The sequence below is a fragment of the Nomascus leucogenys genome, chromosome 2 (genome assembly GCF_006542625.1).
Source record: "Nomascus leucogenys isolate Asia chromosome 2, Asia_NLE_v1, whole genome shotgun sequence".
Taxonomy (NCBI): Eukaryota; Metazoa; Chordata; class Mammalia; order Primates; family Hylobatidae; genus Nomascus; species Nomascus leucogenys.
In genome coordinates this window covers 147,622,210-147,648,383 of record NC_044382.1, presented here as the reverse complement: position 1 = coordinate 147,648,383, position 26,174 = coordinate 147,622,210, and the positions used below count along the sequence as shown (strand labels likewise).

Sequence of the window (26,174 nt, the reverse complement as noted above, 5' to 3'; positions counted from 1 at the left end):
TCCCTTACCTTTTTCAAACTTGCTCAAATGTCACCTCTCATCCGGATTTTCTTTGGTCACCTTATTCCAAATACCACCACACACAGATGCCACACCCTCCCCATTCATACCAATACTCCTGTCCTCCCTCGCCTGATGGTTTCCTCCACAGCACTTAGTGGCAGCAGACAAGATTCTACATTTCTGTGTTCATTTTCCTCTCCTCCAGTAGAATGGGGGCTCCAAGTGGGCCAGGATGATGCCTGCTTTGCTCCGTGCCTGCAATGGTGCCTGGTGCACAGTGGACGCGCCACCGCCATCTGCTGAACAGATGAGCAAGCAGGCACACCTCTGTGCACCAACAGCATCCCATGACTTGCCTCACTGACCCTAGGGCTGACCCTGTCAGTCAGGCCCTATCTCACCCCCATTTTACAGTTGGGAACAGGCTCAGCTTAAGATGTGGTGGAGCCTGGATTCAAACCCAGCTCCAGTGACTCGGAAGCCTGGGTTTGTCACCTTCTCCAGCAATGGGAAGATGCAGCCTGCATTTCCTGCCCAAAGCACATTATGCTCCCAGCTCTCCCTCTTCCTGTCTCTGTGAAAGGGAAGCTCCTAGGTGGGGGAGGGGCAGGGGCTTTCCCAACACACACCATCCTGCTGGGACACACATGTTCACCAGGCTCAAGTGGGAACAGAGGTCCTCTCTCCAGAAGCTACTTAGCAGGTGACCAAGTCCCAGTTTGCCCCATGACTTAAAAGGCCCTCCGCTGTCTCACCTTCCCCTCCAGGAGCTCCTCCTCCAGGTACTCAGGCGCCCAGCACCCCTCCAAAGCCAAGCACCCACTCACCTCCAGGCCTCAGACTCCCTGCCCACCAGCCTCACTCTCCCCTGCTGTGACAGACACAATAATGACCCTAATCATCCTGCTCCCTGCAACCTGTGACTATGTGGCCTGACATGGCAAAGGGACCCTTTGAGTTGCTTAAGCTGAGGATCTTGAGACGGAAGGTGCCCCTGGATGATCTGGCGGGCCCAGTGTAACCACAGGGTCCTTGTAAGACGTGGCAGGGACAGGCCCAGTGGCTCATGCCTGTAATCCCAGCACTTTGGGGGGCCAAGGAGGGTGGATCACTTGCAGTCAGTAGTTCGAAACCACCCTGGCCAACATGGTGAAACCCTGTCTCTACTAAAAATACAAAAATTAGCTAGGTATGGTGGCGCACACCTATAATCCCAGCTACTCGGGAGGCTGAGGCACAAGAATCACTTGAACCCACGAGGCAGAGGTTGCAGTGAGCCAAGATTGCACCACTGCACTCCAGCCTGGGTGACAGAGCGAGATTCCCTCTCAAAAAAAAAAAAGAGGGAGGCAGGAGGGCCAGAGCCAGAGGAGATGTGAAGACTGAAGCAGAGGTTGGAGTGATGCTGCCACAAGGGAAGGAATGCGAGCAGCCTCTAGGTAATGGAAAAGGCAACAGACCCTTCCCTTAGGCTTCCAGAAAGACCACAACACCTCGACTTTAGCCCCTATGACACTCACTGTGGACTTCTGACCTCCAGAACTGTATAAGATAATAACTTTGTGTTGCTTTAAGCCACAAAGCCTGTGGTCATTTGTCATAGCAGCCACAGGAAACTAGTGTACCCATCCCCCCAAGTCCTCAGCTGAAACAGCACCCTCTGGGAGCCGCTCTGGCCCTGGCATGGCCCCATCCCACGCAGATGCTCCCTGGACTTCCTCTTTCATAATTATCTGTCAGTGTTACTTAGTCAAGCTCTGAAGCCATCAGCTCACATTCAATTTCAGTCTCCGTTTCTCACAAGCTGTGTAATGTTGGGAAAGCTTCTCAGCCTTCCTGAGCGGCCCTGTCCTCATCTGTTACACACAGTCACTCAAGGCCCTGACCTGTACACCTGCCAGGAGGCTGGAATGAGGGAGCTCATGTAGAGACAGGGCCCGGAACGCTCAGACAAGGGTGACACTACAATCCGTACCATCTGCCAGACCATCAGGACAATGGAGACTGTGCCTGTCTCATCACCGCATATTCCTAAGAGCCCCAGATGGTGGCCAGCTATCAGGTCTCAACAATATTTGTTGAATAAATGATGAGTCCCACAGCCATCAAAAATCTCAAATGCAAACAGGAGGGACAAACCATGTGCAATTGAAGGAGAAAGCCGGGCCAAAGCCCTGAGGTGTGCACAGCTTCCCCAGCTCCATTCAATGGCCCCCAACTAGTTCAAACCAGGCAGAGCAGGTCTCACCGGTGCCAAAGCCACCCTGCAAAAACACTGCATTCAGCCTCAACTTCGGACCTCACCCTGACATCACACACAGCCTTCGCTCCCACTCTGCTTCAGCTGAGTCCCCACCAGGAGGGCCAAGGGGAGTCTCCCTCCATGATGAGTGAGGGAAATCACCTCCGTCCTTTCCCAACAATGTTGGGGAAACTGATGTCATCGTAACAGTCGCCTTGCACAAGGCGGCTGTAAAGGTAAAACGAGAGAAGGTGAATCAGTGCCTGCCATACAGTTGGCACCCCATAAATCCCGATTAGATAGTTTTTAATTATTTTACCCCATAGCAAACACATAAGTAGCAACAAGTGCCCCTTCCAAAATCACCTGCAAAAATACAGACGGAGGCTGCAGCAGCAGAAGTGGTCAGGGCTTTGGACTCAGATGCAGATTTTGTTATTATTTTTTGAGACAGTCTCACTCTGTCGCCCAGGCTGAAGCGCAGTGGCACGATCTCAGCTCACTGCAGCCTCTGCCTCTCGCGTTCAAGCGATCCTCATGCCTCAGCCTCCTGAGTAGCTAGGATTATAGGTGTGTGTCACCACGCCTGGCTAATTTTTATAATTTTAGTAGAGATGGGGTTTCACCACGCTACCCAGGCTAGTCTCAAACTCCTGACCTCAGGTGATCTGCCCACCTTGGTCTCCCAAAGTGCGGGGATTACAGGCGTGAGCCACCACACCTGGCCTCAGATGGAGATCTGAAGCTGAGAGAGCTTGGGTAAGTTACCTGACCTCTCTAACCTGTTTCCCTATCCACAAAATGGAGATAATATTACCTACCCCAAAGGACTGCTATGACCCAAGGAAATACTGCCTACCGGTCACTCTCATGTTAGAATCGCTTGGAAAAGGCTATGGCCCAGACCTCCCCCAGACCAAAGCCATCAGCGTTCTGGGGGTTATGCAGATCCCCAGGTGATCCTATCGTGCAGCCAGGGCTGAGAACCACACATGCTTATGTGGACGTGGCACAAAGTAGGCACTGAAGAAATCCAAGCTGTCACCATTATTTCTCAGCAGGATTTTCTTTCATTCATTCAGCATACATTTGTAGAGGGCTTAATATATGCAAATGCAAATCAAATTTAAAGTCACATGTTGGTTTTCAAGAGCCGGGGGTAGGGGGAAAGAGGAGTGACTGTTAACGGGTACAGGGTTTCCTTCTGGGATGATGATGTTTTGGAACTAGACAGAGGTCGTAGTGGCTAAATATCACTGAATTCTTCATTTTAAAATGGTTGATTTTATGTTATGTAAATCTCACCTCAATAAAAAAAGCAAAATAATAATAGTAATAATAACCCAGACACGAAAAAGACAAATCCTGTATTAACCCATTCATATGTGGTCCCTAAAGGAGTCAAATTCATAGAAAATGAAACGAGAATGGTGGCTGCCAGGGGCTGGGGGAGGGGGACTAGGAGTTAACATGTAATGGGGACATTTTCAGTTTGAGAAGATGAGAAAGTTCTGGAGATGGATGGTGGTGATGGTTGTGCAACAATGTGAATGTACTCAATGAACTGCACACTTAAAAATGGTTAAAATGGCCCATTTTATGTTATGTGTATTTTATCACCATTTAAAAAAAGGTCACACGCTGACAGTCCCTCAAGACATTCACTGCCCACCTCAGCTGCCTGTAGCCCCCACCTCCTTGCCATAGGAGATGACATCTTCCCAGTATTTCCAGGCGAGCAACTTCGAGTAGCCGACCGCCCTCTTTACAAACAGGGTGGAGGCTACGCATGTGTTTTCTCTGTGGGGCAAGGCCAGATTAAGCAAAGAAAACACAGCAGCTCTTTCCCCTCCCCCCAGGAAAAACCCTGCCGGTCAATAGCAGAACTAAAAAGCTGGTGCGCACTTTCACTTCCCAATTGAGTCCCGCGGGCCGGGCTTCTCCCGGGCGTCCAGCAAAGCCCAGACTTAAAGGTGGCAAGTGCTGTCCTCTCACCCTGCTTCGGGTGAGGACGGGTCTCCGACTGAGCTCCAATGAAGAAGACGAGACTGGGCTGGCTCCAGGAGGCAATTTCTGGCTGGGAGGCGGGGAAGAAGAAAGACCCAGAAGAAGGGCAGGGTGTGACAGAGGGACCTGAACCCCAGAGCCCTGGTTCTCCTGCTCCCCTCCCTGAGTGCCTCTGGGTATGGCACTTCCAGGCTGGCCCTCAACGTCCACACCTATAGGAACAGGAGAACTGAATTCACGTGGGAAAAGCAAGTTAGTATATCTCAGGTGCCAACTTCTTCCACCAGGAGGCTCTGGGGTGGCTGCGGCTCTGCAGGGCACCAAGAGGAGCAGCAAGGGTGGGAGGGTGGAGGGGACCACACATGGCCTGTGCATTTACCATCCCTGCGTGAGATCCCTTCCGTAATTCCTTAATGGAATTCCACGAATGTGCTTTCTGGATCTAGAATGCGCTCGGTGGCCTCCCTGACTGACACTTGTCCATCTGACCTTTGCTTGCACACCTGCTTTCTCGGGGAGCTCACTATCTTCTCCAGCAGGCTGCTCCTCTCCATACAGGAAGCCAAAATCTCTGCCCTACAATCCCTTCCCAGGAGCTGCTGGCGCCATGCAGAACTGTCGGCTCCCTGTTCTACCCCACACCTTGCTGATACCTTACCACTCCCTCTGCCCTGTAAAAGGCTTGCTTCCTTCCACTGTGCTACACGTGAGTGGCTTCCAAAGGATGGCTTGTTCTGGAAGCTTGAGGGAATGTCCACGCAATGTGTCTCCCTGGCCAGCTTTCGCCTTCCCAAGAGTGAAGTGGAGACTGGCCCTGGAATACTTTCTGGGGTGGGGGGAGGGACAATGGCAGAGATGGCTAGCGTGGCCCATGCCAACATCCTATTCTGGCCTCCTCTCCCTTCTCAGTAATAAATCCTGCTGTGGGATGGGATCCATGGCTCCCACTTACATTTCCCAGATGCTCTTGCAGCCGGGGATGCCACATGACGGTCTGCCCAGTAAGGTGAAAGCAGAAGTCTCCTTAATGGAGCAGAAGTCCTTCTCCACTCCCCTGCCACTCCCACTTTCTGCTAACTGAAATGCAAACGAAATGGTAAGATCCCATTTCCCACTAACTGGAAGGTAGGCAAAATGGCAGGAACTTGAGCCTCTCTTGGCCCATGAGGCAAGGTACTAAGAACGGAGGAGCAGCCACATGGAGGGGCCCTAGGCCCTAAAAGCCGCAGACCAGCCACGGCAATCCTAACATGACTTAGACCCTAGATTTCCTCTATATGAGAGAAAAAAACAAGCTTCTGCTGTGTTTAAGCTGCTGCATTTTTAAATATTATATGATCCCTGAGCCTTACATGCAGGAGCAAGGAGTTCTGAGTGCTGATGGTGACAGCCCAGCTCCTTCACACAGGGAGGGCATCCACTGCCTTCAGTGGGAAAGGAGGGGACCTGGATGCACAGTCCATACCATGCCCTGTATCTATGCCTTCAGGCTGGGTGCGGTGGCTGACACCTGTAATCCCAGCACTTTGGGAGGCCAAGGTGGGCAGATCAACTGAGGCCAGGAGTTCGAGACCAGCCTGGCCAACATGGTGAAACCCTGTCTCTACTAAAAATATAAAAATTAGCCAGGCTTGGGTGTGGTGGTGTGAGCTTGTAATCCCACCTACTCAGGAAGCTGGGACAGGAAATTACTTGAACCCAGGAGGCAGAGGTTGCAGTGAGCCGAGACCACACCACTGCACTCCAGCCTGGGCAACAGAGCAAGATTCCATTTCAAAAAAAAAAGAGTTCAGGGCCGACATTTCCAAGCCTCATGTGTATCTTCAAAATCAGAGGATAGACACAACCAGCTGCCATTTTTCAAGCACCAACCATATGCCCAGGTGCTCAGCTCAACGTGGCATGAATTAGCCCCACGAGATAAAAATGGTCCTATTATAGATGAAGCCCAAAGAGGTTGAGGTTGAAACCCAGGAGTCTTGACCTCCAGGCTGGGGCTGGGGTCTTTTCATTCATCTTCACTGTCTCCTAAAGATCCTTAGAGAGTCTGAGAAGCGGAACTTGGCTGACGTAGGGAAGTAAGGACAAAAGGAAAGAAGGGGTGGGAGAGAGAAGAAATGCGAAATGGGAGAAACTCTTGGATTCCTGTAAAGGGAGATTATCTATGAAGATGTTCACTGTGGCATTGTTTATAGCAGCAAAAATCTACAAGCAATCTAAAAGGCCATCAACAGAATGCAAAAATAAATATGCCATGGCTTCTTCATAACAATGAATCTGATGTACAGAAAGTAAGCGAACTAAAAAGGCAAGTTGCACAAGAAAGCCCAAGTAATGATACTATTTATAGGAAACTTTACAATCTAGGAAACATGGCCGCTCTGCAGACACTGGCGCTGTCGGGAACCCTGTTCTATCACCCATGGTCATCCCCACTGTGTTCTTCGACACCGTGCCGTCAGGAACCCTGTATTATCAGCCATGGTCAACCCCACTGTGTTCTTTGACATCGCTGTCAACAGCGAGCCCTTGGGCCGCATCTCCTTCGAGCTGTTTGCAGACAAGTTTCCAAAGACAGCAGAAAACTTTCATGCTCTGAGCACTGGACAGAAAGGATTTGGTTATAAGGGTTCCTGCTTTCACAGGAACATTCCAGGGTTTATGTGTCAGGGTGGTGACTTTACACACCGTAATGGCACTGGTGGCAAGTCCATCTATGGGGAGAAATTTGAAGATGAGAACTCCATCCTAAAGCATACAGGTCCCGGCATCTTGTCCATGGCAAATGCTGGACCCAACACAAACGGTTCCCAGTTTTTCATGTGCACTGCCAAGACTGAGTGGTTGAACGCAAGCTTGTGGTCTTTGGCAAGGTGAAAGAAGGCATGAAGATTGAGGAGGCCATGGAGTGCTTTGGGTCCAGGAATGGCAAGACTAGCAAGAAGATCACTATTGCTAACTGTGGACAACTTGAATAAGTTTGACTTATGTTTTATCTTTTTTTTTTTTTTTTTTTTTTTGAGACAGAGTCTCACTCTGTCGCCCAGGCTGGAGTGCAGTGGTGCGATCTCAGCTCACTGCAAGCTCCGCCTCCCGGGTTCACGCCATTCTCCTGCCTCAGCCTCCCAAGTAGCTGGGACGACAGGCGCCCACCACCATACCCAGCTAATTTTTTTTGCATTTTTAGTAGAGACAGGGTTTCACTGTGTTAGCCAGGATGGTCCTGATCTCCTGACCTCATGATCCGCCCACCTCGACCTCCCAAAGTGCTGGGATTACAAGAATGAGCCACCATGCCCAGCAACTTGTGTTTTATCTTAACCACCAGACCGCTCCTTCTGTAGCTCAGGAGAGCACCCCTCTGCCCCATTTGCTCGCAGTATCCTAGAACCTTTGCGCTCTCGCTGCAGTTTCCTTTGGGTTCCATGTTTTCTTTGTTCCCTTCCATGCCTAGCTGGATTGCAGAGTTAAGTTTATAATTGTTAAATAAAAGCTAAATAATAACAACAACAAAAAAAATCTAGGAAACATTATGCAGTGTTCTATGAGAGTATGTAGTTGCAAAAATACAAAAATATGCACAAGAATAAACATCAAAGTCAGGACAGAGAAAAGGAAAGGTTTGAAATCAGAGAAAGGCACATCAGGTATTGCAACTGGAATGGTTTATTTCTTCCGCTGAGTGGTTACATTGAAATATTATTTTATGCCCTGCTTTGCATGGCTGAAACAGATCGTCATTTTAAAAGCAAAGGGAGAATATGTAGTTTATTGCATGTCAACTTTATCTGAAAGCAATTTTTTTTATGCACCTACAGAGAAAGAGACAGGGAGAGAAAGAGACAAGAGGGAGGGAGGGAGGAAGGGAGAGAAGGGAGGAAAGGGTTAATGCCTGCAGACACAGCATCTTCTCCTCATGGCCCACCCTCCTCTCCAGAGGGCCGGCCATGCCGACCACAGCAGCTCCATTCACAAAGCCACAAGGCCACGGTGAAGAGGGCCACTTAAACTCCATGTTGCTGAAGCCTCCTTAAGTGAAGTGACATCCCAAATCTTCCAAAATGAGTTACCCTCAGGCCTGGCCACCCACAGAACCACATTCAGTCCACCAGCAGTTCTGCAAAGACAAGCACTGGTCGGCTCCCTCCCCTCCCGCCCCCCCATTGCTGGGGGCAGGGCAGCCAGGCTGGCAGGGCCTGGGCACAGAGACTGTCCTGGGCTAGCTCCCCTGGCACCAAGGAGGCAGGAAGGGCATGCAGGAGAGGCAGGACCAGAGGAGAGGGAGCCCCAGGAGGAGGGCACCATGAGCACGGCCAACACCGAGGCCTCCCCGCAGGCGGACAATGGTTCCTCCACTTCCCCCATCGTTCCCCTTCCACAGAAGTGCGGTGACACAGAAGAGACCACACAGTAAGAAGACACTAGGGGCTGGGGCTCCCCTGCTCCTCTGACCTGACTCAGTTCACCCCTGGGATCCTCATGCAGCACCTCGCACCAGAGGTGTGCTATGAAGGTAGGGAGAAGCCGGCATGAACCCCTCAGAGGAGGCAGAAGTGGTGTGCGACCTGCCTACCTGGTGGCCCCTAGTAAGCACCAGATGAATGGGAGGAAAGGAGTAAAGGAAAGAGAGAGTGGAGAAAGGAAGGGGGAAGGGAGGAATGGAAAAAGAGGGAGCGGGAGAAAGAAGGGGGAAACAGAAGGATGGAGACAGAAGGGAGAGAGGGAGGGACGGTAAGTCAGCGACAGACGACTCAACTTAAGGAGCAACAGCTGGACTTCCACAGTCACCTTGCCCTCTCCAAGCCTGGGGGGTACAAAGTCCACGCCCACAAGCTCTGAGCAGGGGGGAACCTGAGTACAGTGGGCTGGGAGGCTGGGGGAGTGGAGAGGCCGTGCCTGGCCCAAAGGGGCGGCCACACAGGAACACGGGCACAGCCAGGAGTGCCCGGTTGAAGGTCTGCCTCCGCTTCTTTACCTGTAGAATGGGGATGATCACAGGAAGCAGCACCTCGGAACTGTCTGGGGATCCCAGGAGCAAAGGGATGGGAGTCGTCTAGAGCTGAGCCAGGCCTGTGGTAACTCACATAGAAATGTCTGCTTCTGCCGGCCGGGCGCGGTGGCTCACGCTTGTAATCCCAGCACTTTGGGAGGCCGAGGCGGGCGGATCACGAGGTCAGGAGATGGAGACCACGGTGAAACCCCGTCTCTACTAAAAATACAAAAAATTAGCCGGGCGTGGTGGCGGGCGCCTGTAGTCCCAGCTACTCAGAGAGACTGAGGCAAGAGAATGCAATGAACCCGGCAGGCGGAGCTTGCAGTGAGCAGAGATAGCGCCAGTGCACTCCAGCCTGGGTGACAGAGCGAGACTCCGTCTCAAAAAAAAAGAAAAGAAAAGAAACGTTTGCTTCTGTTGTTATTATTAGAAAAATGGAAATCCAGAATTTTTAGGGGAATGCTCCCAACTTTAAAGGCAGACAACTTATTGAAGCTTTAAGCAAAAAAAAAAAAAACAAAAAAAAAAACACTGTATGGGCCAAGTAAAACACGTCAGCAGACTGGACTTGGCCCATGGGTCACCCGCTTGCAGCCTCTGCTCGATGCGTCCCTGCGTCCCCCAAAGGCAGGCCCAAGTCCTACAGGGGTCGAAAATCATGAGTGAGATTTGAGATCACCCCATTCCAACACAAGCGTCCAAGCCCATGAATCCCTTAATGGGAAATAAATATTTAAGTCAACCCCCGCCCAACTCCCACACCAAAAGGACAGGAACTGCTAATTCTTACCCACCACATCCAAGTCTCCAGTTTTATTTCATAGGATGGAAAAAAAAGATCTATTTTAAAAAGAAGAAGAAAGGGAAAAAGAAAACCAACAAAGACAAATTCAAAAACGCACCACTGTTGACTTGGGCAACAGCCTCTGTCGGCTCAAAGAGGAAAACAGCTCAGTCCTGAAATCCGTCCCAGACATGGAAATTACAGAGCGGCCCCTGCTGACACCCCCTGCCCTTTCTGTGTCATTCCCTCATGAGGAATGCAATTATATGCGCCCCCAACGGCAAACACGAAGGAAGACACGTCAGTGACAGCCGCAGCCTGTTCATGTCGTCCTGCAGAGACAGAGGCCGACATAAGCACTCGCAGGCGGTGGCCACCAGCACAGCAGGAGCTGAAGGCACTGACCTCAGAGGAGGCTGGGCAGGAGGCAGGGGCCACAGGCAGGCTGGTGGTGTGGCTGAAGGTGCTATATTCACGCCCCTTTTATAGATCAGGATGCTGAGGGTACGCAGAGGAGATGGGATCTATGTAACCTTGGCCCACTGGATGCAAGGCGAACAGGCTGTCCTCGCACCTTCAGGGCAAGCACTTAAAAAGACCAGCCCCTCAGACACTCACTGGGCAGCTGCGGTGTGACCAAGCCCCGAAAGAACAGGACAAAGTACTGGGCGCAGGGTGCAGATCACCACATATGCCACGATGGGCCCCTGGATGTCCCTCCAGCCTCCACACCCCACTATGCACCTCAGCCACCCAGGGCCTCTGCACTCGCCACCCCCACAGCCTATCCACATCTGCACAGGACTGGCTCCTGCCTCCAGGCCACCTCCTGAGAGGCCTCCCATCTCTCCACCCCTTCACCCTGCCCCTCAACTGTCCTAGCACCTGCCACCTCTGAAGGGGCTCTGGTGACACACTTGCGGGTGCCACCCCCAGTGAATGCTCAGGTTCCTGAGAGCAGGGCCCATGTTGTGGCACCCTAGGACAGGGCATGGCATGTAGCTGACACTCAAAAGCGTCAAGTGAGTGGCTGTGTTCACTGCCTACCAGACACAGGGGACCCCTGGGTAGATGAGTCACTCCTCCACGCATGGGGCATGCCACACACAGGATATCAGAACGGGCGGCCGGATGAGCCACCACGAAGGACATTGGAAATACGAACAACTCATCTTCATGAAGCACTTCTGGGGTTCTGAGCCTTGTTCTCAAGTTCGTTCATACATCATCTCATGGAATCCTGACCACAATCCCAGGTCATAAACACTGCTGCTGATCTCATCTTATAGACGAGGAAACTGAGGCAGAGACGTCACACAACTTGCCTAAAGTTACATATATACCAGAAACACAAATGCAATGAGTAAGATGTCAAAGATGGCCAGTGAAGATGTACCTGTGTGCACATGCATACATGTGTATACTGAGACCACATGTGCATGTGTGTCAGTGTGTGTGTACACGGCATATGCATTGAGTGCATATGCATGTACATGTGCATGAATGTGTGTAGGCACCTGCAGCAGTGCCCCCGACCTGCGGTTTCACTTTCCGCGGTTTCAGTGACCCACAGTCAATAGCAGTCTAAAAAGATTAGGTGGAAAATTCCAGACAATTTTTAGTCTTCAATCCCACACCGTCCTGCTGCATCTTGTCCAGGACGTGAGTCCTCCCTCTGTCCAGTTTGTCCACACTGCATGTCCTAGCTGCCCGTGAGTCACTCAGCAGCCCTCTCGGTAATCAATTCCACTGTCACGGTATCGCGGTGCTTGTGTTCAAGTCACCCTTATTTTATGCATAAATTAAACTATCACCAGTATGTACGCATAGGATGAAACAGAGTCTATGTAGGGCTCAGAACTCTCCACCATTTCAGGCATCTACTGGGAATCTTGACACATATCCCCCAAGGATGAGGGGGCACTACTGTATGACTCTGTGTGTGTGTGTGTGTATGTGTGTATGCATGTGTGCGGGCGCATGTGTGTATGTGTATACTGGTATATGTATTACATGTCTGCACATGTGTATATGTATGCCTGTGTATCTGTGTGCATGTCTGTATACATGTGTATATGTATATATGCATGTACCAATGTACAGGCATGCACACGTGTATGCACGTATGCATTTGTACGTGTATCTACATATGCACATGTATGCACACACACGTATACATATGTGTATCTATACATATGTATGTGTACATATGTGTGCATGTAGGTATTTTTATATGCATATATTGTGCCTGTGTGTATGTGTGTACAAGCAAGTATATATGGTATGTGTATGTGTATTTCTATATGGCATTTATGTGTACATGTATGTGTGTGCACATGTGGGTATATTTATATGCATGTATTGTGCACACGTGTATAGGTGTATATGTACATATGTATGCATGTATATGTGTATATGCACATGTATATGTATGTATGTCTACATGCATTTGTGTGTGCATGTGGGTATATTTATATGCACACATTGTGCCTGTGTACATGTATGTATGCATAAATGTGTGCCTATGTGTATGTACACCAATCATAATGCTCCCTTTTCTTTCCCAAGAAAGGATTTCTTTATGTACTGATCTTAGGAGTTTCAGGGCTACAGCGAAGAGATGACATGTGGAAGTCAAGAGCTGTGTTTACTTACAAACTATATGGAACCAATATTTAATCATTTTCTACTTACAAAATCCCAATTTTGGCTGGGCACAGTGGCTCATGCTCGTAATCCCAGCAGTATGGGAGACCAAGGTGGCAGGATCCCTTGAGCTCAAGAGTTCAAGACCAGCCTGGGCAACACAGCGAGATCTCATTTATAACCTTTTTTAATAGCTTTTTAAAATCTCAATTTCCTATGGCTCCAGCCAGTATAACCCGAAGACTTCACCTTCATGGTGGACTCGAACCTCCAGGCAGCCTGTCAGCAGCGCCTGCTCAGATCCAGCCTTATTTTTAGCACTTTCTCCAGACAACCCAAGGGAAAAGAAAGCTGTTTTGAGGTCAAACTTCTAAAACATCTGTCTCTGTGACCTGCCCTCTGTGCAAACGCCACTACTCCCAGGACATGAAAAGCACCCTGCAGATGCCCAGAACCCCAGCCACCACAGCCAGCAGGCTGCACGTGCAAAGAAGGCTCTGGACACAAGCTGCCTGGACGGGGAGCCTGGATAGGGCACCTCTTGAACCGCTGGGGCCCTCTCCCAGCATCCCTGCGGCGCCTTTGTCTCAGATGTGGAAGCAGTAGAGAGCTGAGGGCAGGGGCCGCTTTATTTCCCTATTGCTTTCAACATCTTCTTTTCAAATTCTCTTTAAACTGAAACTGTCAAAAGTTGTGTCTGATAAATCTGAAGGTTGTAGAGGAAGTGGTTTGTTCTTCCTCCTGCTCATGATTTCTGCAAAAGATAGTACACAGTATTTGGTGAACTGTCAGGCAAGGCAAGGGCTCCCAGCGAGGGCCGGAGGAAATGCAGGAGATCACTGAGGCCTGCTCTTTACCTGCTGCTGCTGTCAGACAGCAGACAAGGTCAAGGGTGCAGCAGACAGGAGGAGCCCAAAGAAGGCCCTCCTCATCCCTCCCCATCCCACCCACCAAGACATTCAGGAAACTGTTCAAACAGAACTGGCCTGGTGGCTCTGATACTCCCACGGCAGCCTGCATGTTGGGTGTTATTATCCCATTTTCCAGGTAGAGTTTAACTAACGTAATCATAATGTAAATAACATGCTCAACTTGATTTCAATAACTAACTTGCCCAATGTCACACATAGTGAGTACTCTGAAGTACTGTGAATCCACAGTTCAGGCAAAGCCTGAACTTAAGAAGGTCTGACTCCAAAGCTTGACATCACCCGCCCTGAGAAGCCCTCTCTGGCCCCTCAGACCTTGGGTGTAGTCAGGTCCCCTTCTCTGTAATCTTGGTAACAGTAGCAATGACAGTGGTAACGGCAGTAACAACAGCCCTCTCTTTTTCCTGTATACTTTCTCTGTGTCAGAGACAAGGCTAACACTAGACGTGCATTATCTCACTGAATCCTTTGCAGAAGCCCATGGAGTTGGTACCGCTATCTGCCCCATTGTACTGATGAAAAACAAAAGCTCAGAGAGGTGAAGTTACTTGACCAAGGTCACACAGCAGGCAAGTCGCAGAGCCCAAGGTAGAACTTCCAACATGCTGTTTTGATTACTGGCCTGGGCTGATCCCAGTTTTCCTATACGTGACAATTCTTTGCATTATCTTGGGTCTAGATGCTTCTAGTCCAGAATGACCACAAGGGCTGCCAGCCCCTTTGGATTTCCCCGCCAACGTCAAAGGTTGAGGTACAGAGGACATTTCCCTGCTGGCAACAAACTGGGCCCCACCCTCATGATCAGCTCTGCCATTCCCAGGTTCTTGGGCCTAAGATTGATCCAAATCAGGGCAAAGAACTAGGTCCTCTCAAAGCGGAGTAGGAAAGAACAAGACGTTCATGAGGCCTTCCTGGAATTCGGCTTCCATGTTGAAGTCCAAAGTCCCAAGGCCAGCATGCAGGCAGCTCACCGGGTCCGCCCTCCACACTTCCACCCTCCCCCAGCCCACTCAATACACTTAAGGCCCATGGAGCGCACGCCAGGCCCCGCCAGGCCCCTCAGACTTCCCGATGCTGTGTTCTGCCCAGAATGCTCCTCCCTGCTTTCTCCTCCTGGCCCAAGCGGACCCATTCTTGGATCAGCAGCCTTCTCTCCAGAGACCATGCCGCTTCCCACGAGTGCCCACCCTGAGTCACCCTTGTTTGCGGGCACTGGAACCGACTGTCCGTAACTCTCTCCTCCCATGCTGTTATCTCCACACTCCTAACCCTTAGCACAATGCCTGGTACCCAGTAGGTGCCCCATAAGGGCATGCTCCAGGCACGATGCCTAACTGCTGAATGAGAGAACACCCTGAAAGCACAGAGGGCCCGGCACGCGCAGGCCCCCGTGAGAGGCCTGGGGCACATCTTCTCACTTCTCACTTCATTCTCACCCTACAATGTGTGGAAGGTTCCATCCGTGGCCTCAATTTACCTGCAAAGAGAGGGACACTCAGGCAGATGGGGCAGCAGAGCTAGAATTCCAGCCCCGGCTTCTTTCTGAGTTTGCCCTCTACTTCCAGAAAACGGACATATCACCTGGGGGACTGAGTGGGCAGTGGCAGAGTGAGCACACTTTACAGTTTATCTTGAGGGCAGGCTTGGGAGCCTGAGGTGAACATGGAGAACCATGGCCCTCTGCCTCCCCAGCCCTCTGGCCCCTACCCAGGAAGTCCCGCTTATTATCTTGGGCTCCAAAAAGCTACCCAAAAAGGTTGCTCCTGATCGTGCATTTCAAAGTCTTGTTCACCTGGACTAGAGAACCACAGGAGCCCCACATTAGAAACAAAGGAGCAAAGGCCGGGCATGGTGGTGCACTCCTGTGATCCCAGCTACTGGGGAGGCTGGGATGGGAAGATCGCTTGAGACTGGGAGGTTGAGACGGCAGTAAGCTGTGATTTCATCACTGTACTCTAGCCTGGGAAATACAGCAAGACTCTGCCTCAAAAAAAAAAAAAAAAAAAAAAAAATGAAGACCAGACACGGTGGCTCACAACTATAATCCCAGCACTTTGGGAGACCGAGGCAGGTGAACTGCTTGAGTCCAGGAGTTCAAGACCAGCCTGGGCAAGATGGCGAAACCCCATTGTTAATAAAAATTTAAAAATTAGCCAGGCATGGTGGCACATGCCTGTAATCCCAGCTACTCAAGAGGCAGAGGCACAACGATCTCTTGAACCTGGAAGGCGGAGGTTGCAGTAAGCCAATATCATGCCACTGCACTCCAGCCTGGGTGACAGAACAAGACTCCACCTCAAAAAAAAATAAAGAAGAAAAAGAAAAAAATAAAGGAGCAAAAGAGAAGAGGCCAGGAAAAGTAAAAACGCTAAATTCCTCTTTTTTCCAGACCGAACTTGGGGTATAAATGGCATTTTTGAGGGTGGAACATGCAAATCCTCTCATCTTCTCACAGCAAGCTTTCACGGGGGAAAGAGAAACTGGGGGGAGCCTCACAGAGGTGGAGGGGCACCGCTGCTGGGGGCACTGCCATCGAGGCTGCTCTATGTTAAGCCCCTGCCTCACTAGGCAGGCTTTGCCCACCTTCCCAACGGGGCAGGAGGTTGTCAAGCACCTCATCTGTGATGGGGACACAAGGCTGGGGTACTCAGACCAGTGGCGGGATGTGCCCAAGTCCCACAGTGAGTGTTAGCGACAGGTGACAAACACCGGTCCACATCCAGCCCCAGGGCGTGGGCCCACATCCCACAACCTCGCCTAAGCCCCTTGCCTGGTGGGATGGAAACTCGCTCAACTAAAAAAAACTCCTAGAGCCCAATAAGATCCTTGTTCCTGCCCAGGAGGATGGACAGCTTCAAAGGGCAGTTTGGGGGTTTCTGTTTATTTTCCTGTATGTTCTGGTCATCTCAATCATCTAACCAGAAGAACTGGCCCAAAATTAGGCACAAGAAAAACTCCCAGAACTCGTTGCAGAAACTGAACTTTGGCTTTCTAAACTTGGTGAGGGAACAACAGCCTCTTTCAAGCAAGGCCCTTTTGTTCCTAGTTCCCAGGGAGGAGGCAGAATCTTTGGCTGAACAAATTCGGTTCAGCCAAAGTCTCCCAGAGAAATGGTGTTGTGCTAAGTCCCCCATGGTCAATGCATTAACTTGCTCCTATCCCAGGCAGATCACCAATCAATTGGATGGCATTGGTTTTGTAATTTCAAAACCATGTAGCCATCAGATTCACTATGCAATAATGGCCCGTTCCTAAGTAATACCAATAAGAAGTGCTTCCTGAGCAACGTCTCAGTTACGCCTCATGATAACCCTGTGATGTAGACACACCCCCATCTTTCATTACACAGACAAGGAAACTGAGGATCGCCAAGCTTAAAACCATTGCCAAGATCATCACTAGTAAGTGGCAGAGCTAAGATTCAAACACAGCAACTGCATATCCCTGGCCTCCAGTCAACCAAGAAACACCCAAATGAAGTAATTTTTTTAAAAAGGGAAAGAGTCCAGGCCCAGTGGCTCATGCCTGTAATCCCAACACTTTGGGAGGCCAAACCAGGAGGATCACCTGATCGCAGGAGTTCAAGACCAGCCTGGACAAGATGGCAAAACCCCATCTCTACAAAAAATTTAAAAATTAGCTGGATGTGGTGGCACACACCCGTAGTCCCAGCTACTTGAGAGGCTGAGGTGGGAGGATCACTTGAGCCCAGGAAGCTGAGGCTGCAGCAAGCTGTGATTGTGCCACTGCACTCTAGCCTAGGTGACAAGGCGAGACCCTGCCTCAAAAAAATAAGACAAAATAGAAAGTAAAAAAACAAATGAACAGAAGAGAGAAGAAAAGAAAAAGGAAAGGACAAGGATGTATTTTTCATCATCGACTTCTTGCTACCTGAAATTACCAGCTTCTTTTCTGCAAGGGTTATCTCCCCGACTGGAACGAAGGTGTTCTAGTGGGGCTGTATTTGGTTCGCCCCACAGCCCAGCCCTCAGCCAGGCACCTGACACCCAGAAGACCCCGAGTGAAGGTCTGGAGCAAGGGAACTCACAGGGCCCTGCTGTCTGAGCCAGGGCCACAGGCACAACCCCTGCCTTTCCCATAGGTGACAGCAAGGACAGCTCACTGTGCTGGGTCACTCTGCCCAGTCACCTCCACCAACACGCCTGCTGCAGGCTACAGGTGAAATGGTCTAGCCAGAGAGGCCCTCTCACGGCTCAGCTGAGCCAGGTCCAAGGTCAGCTCGCTCAGGAATTTCTCTCACTCGTTCATTCAATCGATCATTTCTTATTAGCTCATTCAACAAATACTTATTGAGCACTAACCACAACCAGGCAATGTGCGAGGCAGCCTTCTTGGGACAGTGAGTGTTAGGAACCAGTGACAAATGTACAGGGTCCAGTCTGGGGACAGAGAACAGGAAAAGGAAGCAAGCACAGCAGGACACAGCGTCAGACATGCGGTGCGTCCTGCCCCTATCAAGGACGCATCCTGGCGGTAGTGAAAGTCCAGCTGGCATCCCCTCCCTCCACTGCAGCGCCTCAGGCCTGGTTTATGCGTGTTTCTAAATGAAGATCCAGCCCACAACACCAAAGATTGTCCAGGTACAGCATCATCAAGTACGGATGGAAAAAACGGCACATGCAAATGAACACCTTACAAAAATGTTAATTATTATCTCTGCCTGTCGGCATTCTAGGTGGATTCCTTCTGTTCATTTGTGTTATCTAACTGTTCTACAACAGTTTATTTGTGTTATCTAACTGTTTATTAGTGTTATCTGTTTATTTGTGTTATCTAACTGTTCTACAACAAACCTGAGTTCTTTATGTAATGGGTAAGGGGGGGTGAACATTTTTAAAAAATAAACGTCCACTCCTAGATGTATATCCAAAAGAACCAAAAGCAGCGACGATAACGAATACTTGCACCAATGTTCACAGCAGCGCTACCCACAACAGCCAACAAGGAAACAACTCAAGTGTCTGTCGACCGAAGAATGGATAAATCAAATGTGGTCTATCCAGTCAATGGAACATTATTTGGCCTTAAAAAGGAAGGAAATTCTGGCATGTGCTACAACATGGGGGGAACGTAAAAACCTCACACTAAGTGACATAAGCCAGACACAGAAGGACAAATACTGTACGATTCCACTTAGCTTAGGTACTTCAACAGGCAAACTCATAGAGACAGCAAGTAGAACAGCAGTGACCAGGGGCTGGGACGAGGAGAGAATGGGTACAGAGTTCATGCTGGGGATGATGAAAAAGTTCTGGGTGTAGATAGTGGTGATTGTGAATGTATTTAACGTCACTGAATTATACACTTACAAATGGTTAAAATGATAAGTATTGTGTTATGCATATTTTACCACAATAAAAAAAATTTTTTTAAAACCTCACAACTTGTTACCAAAACAAATGAACGAATGAATGAATGAATGAGACCGTCACTCTTCCCTGATCAAGACTTTCCTGGTCGCATCATCAAGTAGACAAAGTGAGAAAGCAGCATGCTGTACCGGGGTAGGGACAGCGACTGGGGCAGTCTCTCTACCTGGACCTCAGTTTCGCCAACTATGAAATCAAGGCATTGGCCCCATTGGACCAGATGTGGAGTCTGTGACCAGATCTTATCTTTCCTCTCTTCAGTCTCACAGCTAATTCTAGGAAGGTACTGGCAGGTGACCCCCACCCCCAGGTAAAGGGGCAGCAAACCCCTACTAGGAAGAGCTCTGGCTTAGCCAGCCACCTCTCACTGTGCCCATGCCACTTCCCTTGAGAGCCTCCTTTTCTCACTTGTGAAATGCGGAGAGTAATGACAAAGCTACTGTCTCTACCCCTCCTTCCTTTACAAACTGGCTGCGGCTCCCTCAGAAGATCACAAAGGTGAGGCGGATGGAGCCCTAGCTTCTTCCCTGAGCTGGCTGCCTGGGAAAAGCCACCCCGGCCAGGTAACTCAAGGGACTGGGAAAATCCTGGCTGCACTCAAGCTTGGCAAGGAGGCTGAGGGGCAGGAGAAATGAGGGAGAACTTTCCAAGGCCTGCCTTGTTGTCCAACCAACACCTACTTCATTTTTCCTTAGGTGGAACCATACAAGAGTGGGCTCTCTCAGGGAGGAGAGAGGACTCCATGCGCACAGCACGCTTACAAAAATGAATCTGAGAATAAAAACCACAACCGCCATCCCGCCAAACGTAGTGGGAGTAATGAAGCAAACAAAAGGGAAAGTTCAACTCCTTTTTTTGGCTTTAGAACATGCAAATGCAAAATTCAGTGGCAAAGGAATTATCCCAGAAAAATTCCATGTCTAAATCTGAAATGGCCCCATGGAACTCTGTCCCTCTCTAGTCATTTAAGTGACGTTTTGCTCTAGGGTGTAGCTAAAGATTGGAGCCAGCTAATGTGGGGAGAATCAAAGACAATGATGAAACTTGTTTATTGGGGTCCTTAAAAAGTTAACAACCAAGGAAAACCCTCAGCTTCTCTTAGTAGTGCTTGCTTACCATTGCTGAAGGTGAAGTCCTTGGTATCCAGAAGCAAGGAGCCCCCTAGACCTGCACTCATTGTCCACTGCTCCGTTCACAACAGCTGAATTTGCCAGGTAGCCTCCATGATACAGACTCAGTAAAGGATCCATACTTCCCAAATTCCAGGCGTTCAAATGCCAAGACTGCCTTTGCCTTTGTGGATACTCCCTGGGCATATTTTCTCATGCTTTCTATTCTTTAATCATTGGTCATCAAGGGTTTGTGATCACTCTGTCCCTCTGCTTTACAGGTCAGGGAGGTGAGGCAGCCCAAGGTCACACTGAGAGCCAGGGCAAAGCTGGGCAGTGAGCGACCATCTGCCTGATTCCGGCAGAACAGCCCTCGGACTCAATCACAACACAGCTCCAGTGATGCACTCCACCTTATCAGAGAGTAAAGAACTGCTCTAAATCTTAAAACAAACATTTTAGGGGCAAGAAGTGCCAACCTTGAAACTCCAGACTGGGATAAAAGAAAAAATATTTCACCATAACCAAGAAGACTAAACACAGCTCAAGCAAGTGCAGAAAACGCTGCAGGGACCAGCCCCACACTTCCCTGGCCAAAGGAGCAGAACTCTGAATAAAAACCTTGATCTTTGTACTTAATGAAACATTTTTTTTTAATCACTCACATGTTTATTTCTGTGCAAAGCTCTATTTCCTGCTGGGGAAGCGTCACTGACCCCCTAGCCTGGTTTATTACCCTGGAGAGGGAGGTGTCCATGAATCCCTAAGAATGCCGGTATTATGGATGCTAAAAAACACACAGTTGCTAAGTTTTATAAGCCCTGCTCTGTCTTACCATTTTGCCAGCCCAAGGATCCATAGCTTTCAGCACATTTTCAAAGGGAGTATGTCACTCCCAAATCGAGACCCAGTACCCCAGAACATCCATTCAGTAGGGAATATTCTGTCATTTTCATTTTTTGTGACCGTGACAAAGGACCCACTGACCATCCACCCAGATACAAGAATGGAAATGAGACCAGGAATGAAAGAAAAAATAAATCATTTCCCAAAGCAAGTCATGGGATGCAGAAATGGACCAAAATTTAAGTGGATATGACAGAAGAGAAGTAAAAGATAATGATGACAACACAGTTCCATGGGTTTCTGAGAATGAAAGAGGAAGAAAACTAGCCTCATCTTGATGAGGGCAGCCAGCTCCATGAGAACTGCCTATGCAGCTCACTGCAACATGCAATGCCTAGAACAGTGCCCAGCACATGCTGCTGAATGTTGGATAAATATACCATGTCATTTATTCTCACAATCCTGGGATGTAGGGATCGTAATTTCAGTTTCCAAGACGAGGGTCAGAGAAGTCATGTGATCTACCCAGAGTTACAAGCAACAAGCAGCATTGCTGGGATCTGAACCCAGATCCAGCCACTGCTTTGCAAACCCAGGTGCTTTCCTCTATACCACACTTTGTTTAACCCAAATTCATCTCTTAAGAACCAACACTCTGGTGTGGAAAAGGCTTCAAAATCCCATTGGCTCCTTTGAGGGTCATTTAACGACTCTGGGCCTTAAGTTCATAATCTATGCAGTGAAAGAAGCTGGGCTACATCAAGAATGGCAAATGGGGTCACCGTTGCATGCCAACAACAATTGATTATTAGTGGCTGTCTCTGACCTCACTGGGAAGACTAATTACGCTAGGGTTGATTAGCAATGTCTACCACGGTCAAGGCAATGAGGAGTGGCAGCACATGTGTCACTTATTTGCCATCCCAGAACTACATGAACTTCCAAGTTCTCTTCCAACTATGGCTGGCTCTGACTCTAATTATAAAAACAAAAAAAGGGGGAAAGGGCAAATGGAGAAGGAAAAATAGGCTAACATTTTCCAACATGGGCCATGGCTGAATTCAGTCAAGTCAATACAGTCTGCCCAGCCAGCCCCTCATGCTCCAGGCACACAGCCCTGCCACATGGGAGGAAGTGGAAAACATCAGATCCACTGCCCACATACTCAACAAGACACACAATCCAAGCCAGAAGTTGCAGAACAATGGGTTTTGCCTGGCTTGGCCTTAGTTGTAAAACACCTCACCAGGAAGTGTGGTAACCTTGCATCTGGGTTCAAACCTGGGTGGGACCTCCTGCCCATCCTGAGCCTTCACAGACTACTCCAACTCTCTAAGCCTCAGTTTCCTTCATCATTGAAAAACTTCACGGAATTGTCCTAATGATCATATACAATAGGGCATCAAAGTTCTTCACAACAAGGCCACAGTGAGTAGGTAAAGAAATGGCCACTACCATCATCATCGTCATCATCACCACCACCATTTTTCTTTGCAGGGGGCAAATTTTCAGAAAAGAGTCCAAGTGCAAGAGATTCTTTTGTTTCTCCCACGTTCAGCATGATGCCCATTTGGTTGCTCTGAACTCTAAAGGGAAGAGGCTCTGAACACCACTCCATCTCCTCAAGCTCCTGGTGCATCAGCCAGGGTCCTGGGAGGAAACAGACGGCAGATGCAAAATGGTGCAATTTGAGGAAATTTTCACAAAAGGACAATATATTAAGGTGTGGGCGGCATACAGGGGAAGCACAAAAGATGGTTTTTCTACCTAGGGTGACCAGCCGTGCAAGTGTGCCCAGGACTGAGGGGCTTCCTGGGCCACAGGACTTTCACTGCAAAAACCTGGGACAGTCCTGGGCAAATCAGGACAGCAGTCACTTCATTTCTCCCCCATGTATTTCTATCCCTGGGCCTGACATGCAGGGGAAGGAGCAGTTACAGAAAAACCTGGGTAGAGGGAGTGACATGACTGCAGGAGTGGCTGAGGGACGCCACCCACCCATGGCAACCCCGAAGGAAAAGGGAGGCGGGAAATAAATAGCCCACTCACCCCCCTCCCATCCTCCATCTCCCCCAGGCTCTCCGCTGGCCAGACCCACCCAGAGGGCAGGGGAGACAGAAAAGAATAGAGGGTGGGGTTTCCAAGGCAAAGGCTGGAAAGAATAGAACATGGGCCCAGAGGCAAAGAAAGACACACAGGCCCTGTGTTGACTCTGGGGTGGTCAGGGGAGCCAGACCTCACCTCTCAGAGGCTCCATGGTGAGGCCTTGTGGGGACTCAGTGCCCCTAGCCCTCACACAACAGGAAGGGAAGGAACTTCCCTTCGCCACTGGAGGGGACACTGGGATGTGGCCAAAGTCCCCTTGGTCCATGGGTTTGCTTTGTGGCATTCAAAGGTGAGCCCAGCAGGGCTTGGAGGAAGAAGACCCCTTCAGCTGGCAGCTGGCAAGGCCACCTCCTCAGAGTGGGAAAGGCTGAGACAATTCCCCAAAGAAGCAGCAGCCTCCTGGACTTGGTCTAAAGCAGGTGCTCTGACACTGCAGACCCGAGTGGGGGATCAAAGGCAGGGCCTGCTCGGGGTGGAGGTCTATAAAATCCAGAGAGCACACCCCTGGAATTGCTACGCAGTTTCCCCCACGGGTGTGCTCAGACCGGAGGCCACCAGTCAGAGGCAGTGCATGCGTCAGGGGCAATATCGTTTAGAAAATAAAAGCGACTTTCAATTCTGTTTTTAAATCATATTTTCCGAGATCAAAATCTTATTTCCCAAGCACTGCTGCTGCAAGCTGAAGTGAAAACCACCAATAATATCTTAATCCTCCCAACGGCGGGTTTCCGTCTTGCTTGGGTTGGGAGCTTGGTGGCTGGGGTTAGGACAGGGGCTGAGAGCCCATTCCAAATAATGGTGCCTGAGGTCACGGAGCAGGGACACGGTGCAGAATCACAGCGCGGGGTCACAGCACAGGGCCACGGACGCACCCGAGAGGAGCTTCCCTTGACTCCAAGGTCACCAGAGGGTTTCCAAGAAAACTGTGAGACTTTCCTGTCCCTTCACAGCCTGGGGTGCCAAGGTCCCCCACCATGCAACAAAAGACACACAAAGGCCTTTACTGACATCGGGTATTCCCGGAGAAACGGACCCAAACCCTGCCATCAAGCTCACAGTCCTGCAGGACGCAGGAAGGTATACAGGTGGCAAACCCAACACAAGAGAAGCGGTAGCCACAGTAATGACAGTGATGGTGATGGTGATGGTAACGGTGACGGTGACAGTGATGGTGACGGTGATGGTGACAGTGATGGTGATAGTGATGGTGACGGTGATGGTGACAGTGATGGTGATAGTGATGGTGACGGTGATGGTGACAGTGATGGTGACGGTGACAGTGGAGATGACAGTGATGGTAGCGGTCATGATGATGATGGTAGTAAACACCTGTTGAGCATATGCCTCTACTAAGTACTTCCCATGTATTCTCTCCTTTATTCTCAGAATTCCATGTATTCTCCCCTTTATCCTGGACAGCGGCTACTCTTATATCCCCAGCTTTCAGATGAGGAAACTGAGAGCTGGATCACACCACTGGTTAAATGGCCTCATATGAAATGTGTCGATCAAAAAGCCTGGCAGCCCTCCTAGTCACCCTGCCCGATCAGTGTCCTGTTTTAGGGAAGGAGTGACCTGGGCAGGCAGCGGCTTTAACGCCTCCACCTCCCTGCAAGACGTAATGGGGAAACAGTGTGCAGGTTTCAAAGTGGAGGCAGGGAGTTTCCTTCTCCCTGATCCCCTTCAAGCGAAGCTTCCCAGAATGGCTGAGCAGGGAGGGCCCTACGCAGGAGCACCCAGTGGAGGCCGGCGGGACTGAGATCAGCTGGGATCCCCTCGCCTAGTCATGCCCCCAGCCAGGGCTGTGCTGGCCCAGAGAGGGTGCCCTGCTTACCACTGGGGGCATCAGAAGAAGCCCAGACTGCTCGTCTTTGCAATGCTCCCTGACCCCTACCCCTTCACCAAGCCTGCGGGTAGAACCTGCATGCCAACTCCAGAACCTTGCTTTTTAATAGCTTTCCAGGTGATGGGGTTCAGCTACAAAAAGGAGAGGGACCCACTGCCCAGCTGTGGATGGGTCTGGGGTCAAACAGATGAAGGCCTTTTTAGAAGAGGTGAGAAGCCAGGGTCCCTATCCCCTCTACTCCCCACTCCCTAATCTCCCCCAGAAACCTGCTTCAATTCAGACAGGTCACAAGAAGCAGGTTTTGAATTCATTTCTCCTTACACCAAAACTTTCTAACGCTAATTTCTCCCTCTCTCTCTCTCTTATTGGCATGATGTAATTCCCCTTTTCAACAACCCAGATCTCTGAAGTCCTGAGTCATCAGGGCGAAGGCAGGGACAGCGAGGGGGAGGTCAGTGAGGAGGGATCAAAGGTAGGGGGGAGCTTGCCAACGCCCAGGCCAGCCGGGATTTCCTTCTGGGGGCCTGGGGTGCCGTGGCCCACCGGCTCTTGGCCCCACACCATGCCAGACACGGGGACAGGGCTCCTAAGGCCCCCACATTGTTTTTCAGACCTCCTCTGGGCCAGTTCTGAAGAGACGAGGTGGCTATGGGACGGTGCAGGAGTTCCCAGCTCTGTCACATGCCAGCCCGGGCAGCCCCTGCCTGCTCCAAAAATGGGACCTCACAAGGTGCGTGTGATGATTAAATGAATGAACATAGCAGTTCTCAGCCAGGGGCAACGTGGCCCCCCGGGGACATATGGCAGAGCCTGCTTGTTACATGTCACGGGTTGTTACAACTGTGGGGAGCAGTGGGCGAGCATCTGGTAGGTGGAGGCCAACCTAGAATAAAGGCTCCTCCTGCTCCCTGTGTACCTATGTCACACGCACTCATTTAGGAGAAAGGGTAGATGGCTCCACCCCACATGGTTAATATGGTGGGATTCTAGGAGGATTATTTTTCTTCTTGATTTTATAAGATTGTCATCGTCCCTGGATGATGGCTTCAGTTTTGCTTTTACAAGAGAGGGGAGGTAAATGTGGAGTGGAGAAGGCAAGAGGCAAAGGCGCCCTGGCTGCCCAGCTGGGGTGGTGCTGCGCCACAGGGGAGCAAGCCCTGGTTCCCACTGGGGAAGGTAGCCCTGGAAAACCACTGACTGGAGCGGGGGTTGGAGGGGTTCCAAGCAGAAAGAAGCAGCGTGTGCCAAAGGTCAGAGGCATGGGGAAGCTGAG

General features: G+C 50.1%; 1 protein-coding gene and 1 pseudogene across 1 annotated transcript in view; one reads left to right on the top strand and one right to left on the bottom strand.

Annotated features, from left to right (window-relative positions):
• The window catches only part of CMIP (c-Maf inducing protein), a 267,353-nt gene that overhangs the window by 228,867 nt on the left and 12,312 nt on the right, over positions 1 to 26,174 (bottom strand). The window lies entirely within an intron of this gene.
• Positions 6,034 to 7,280, top strand: LOC115836737 (annotated as a pseudogene).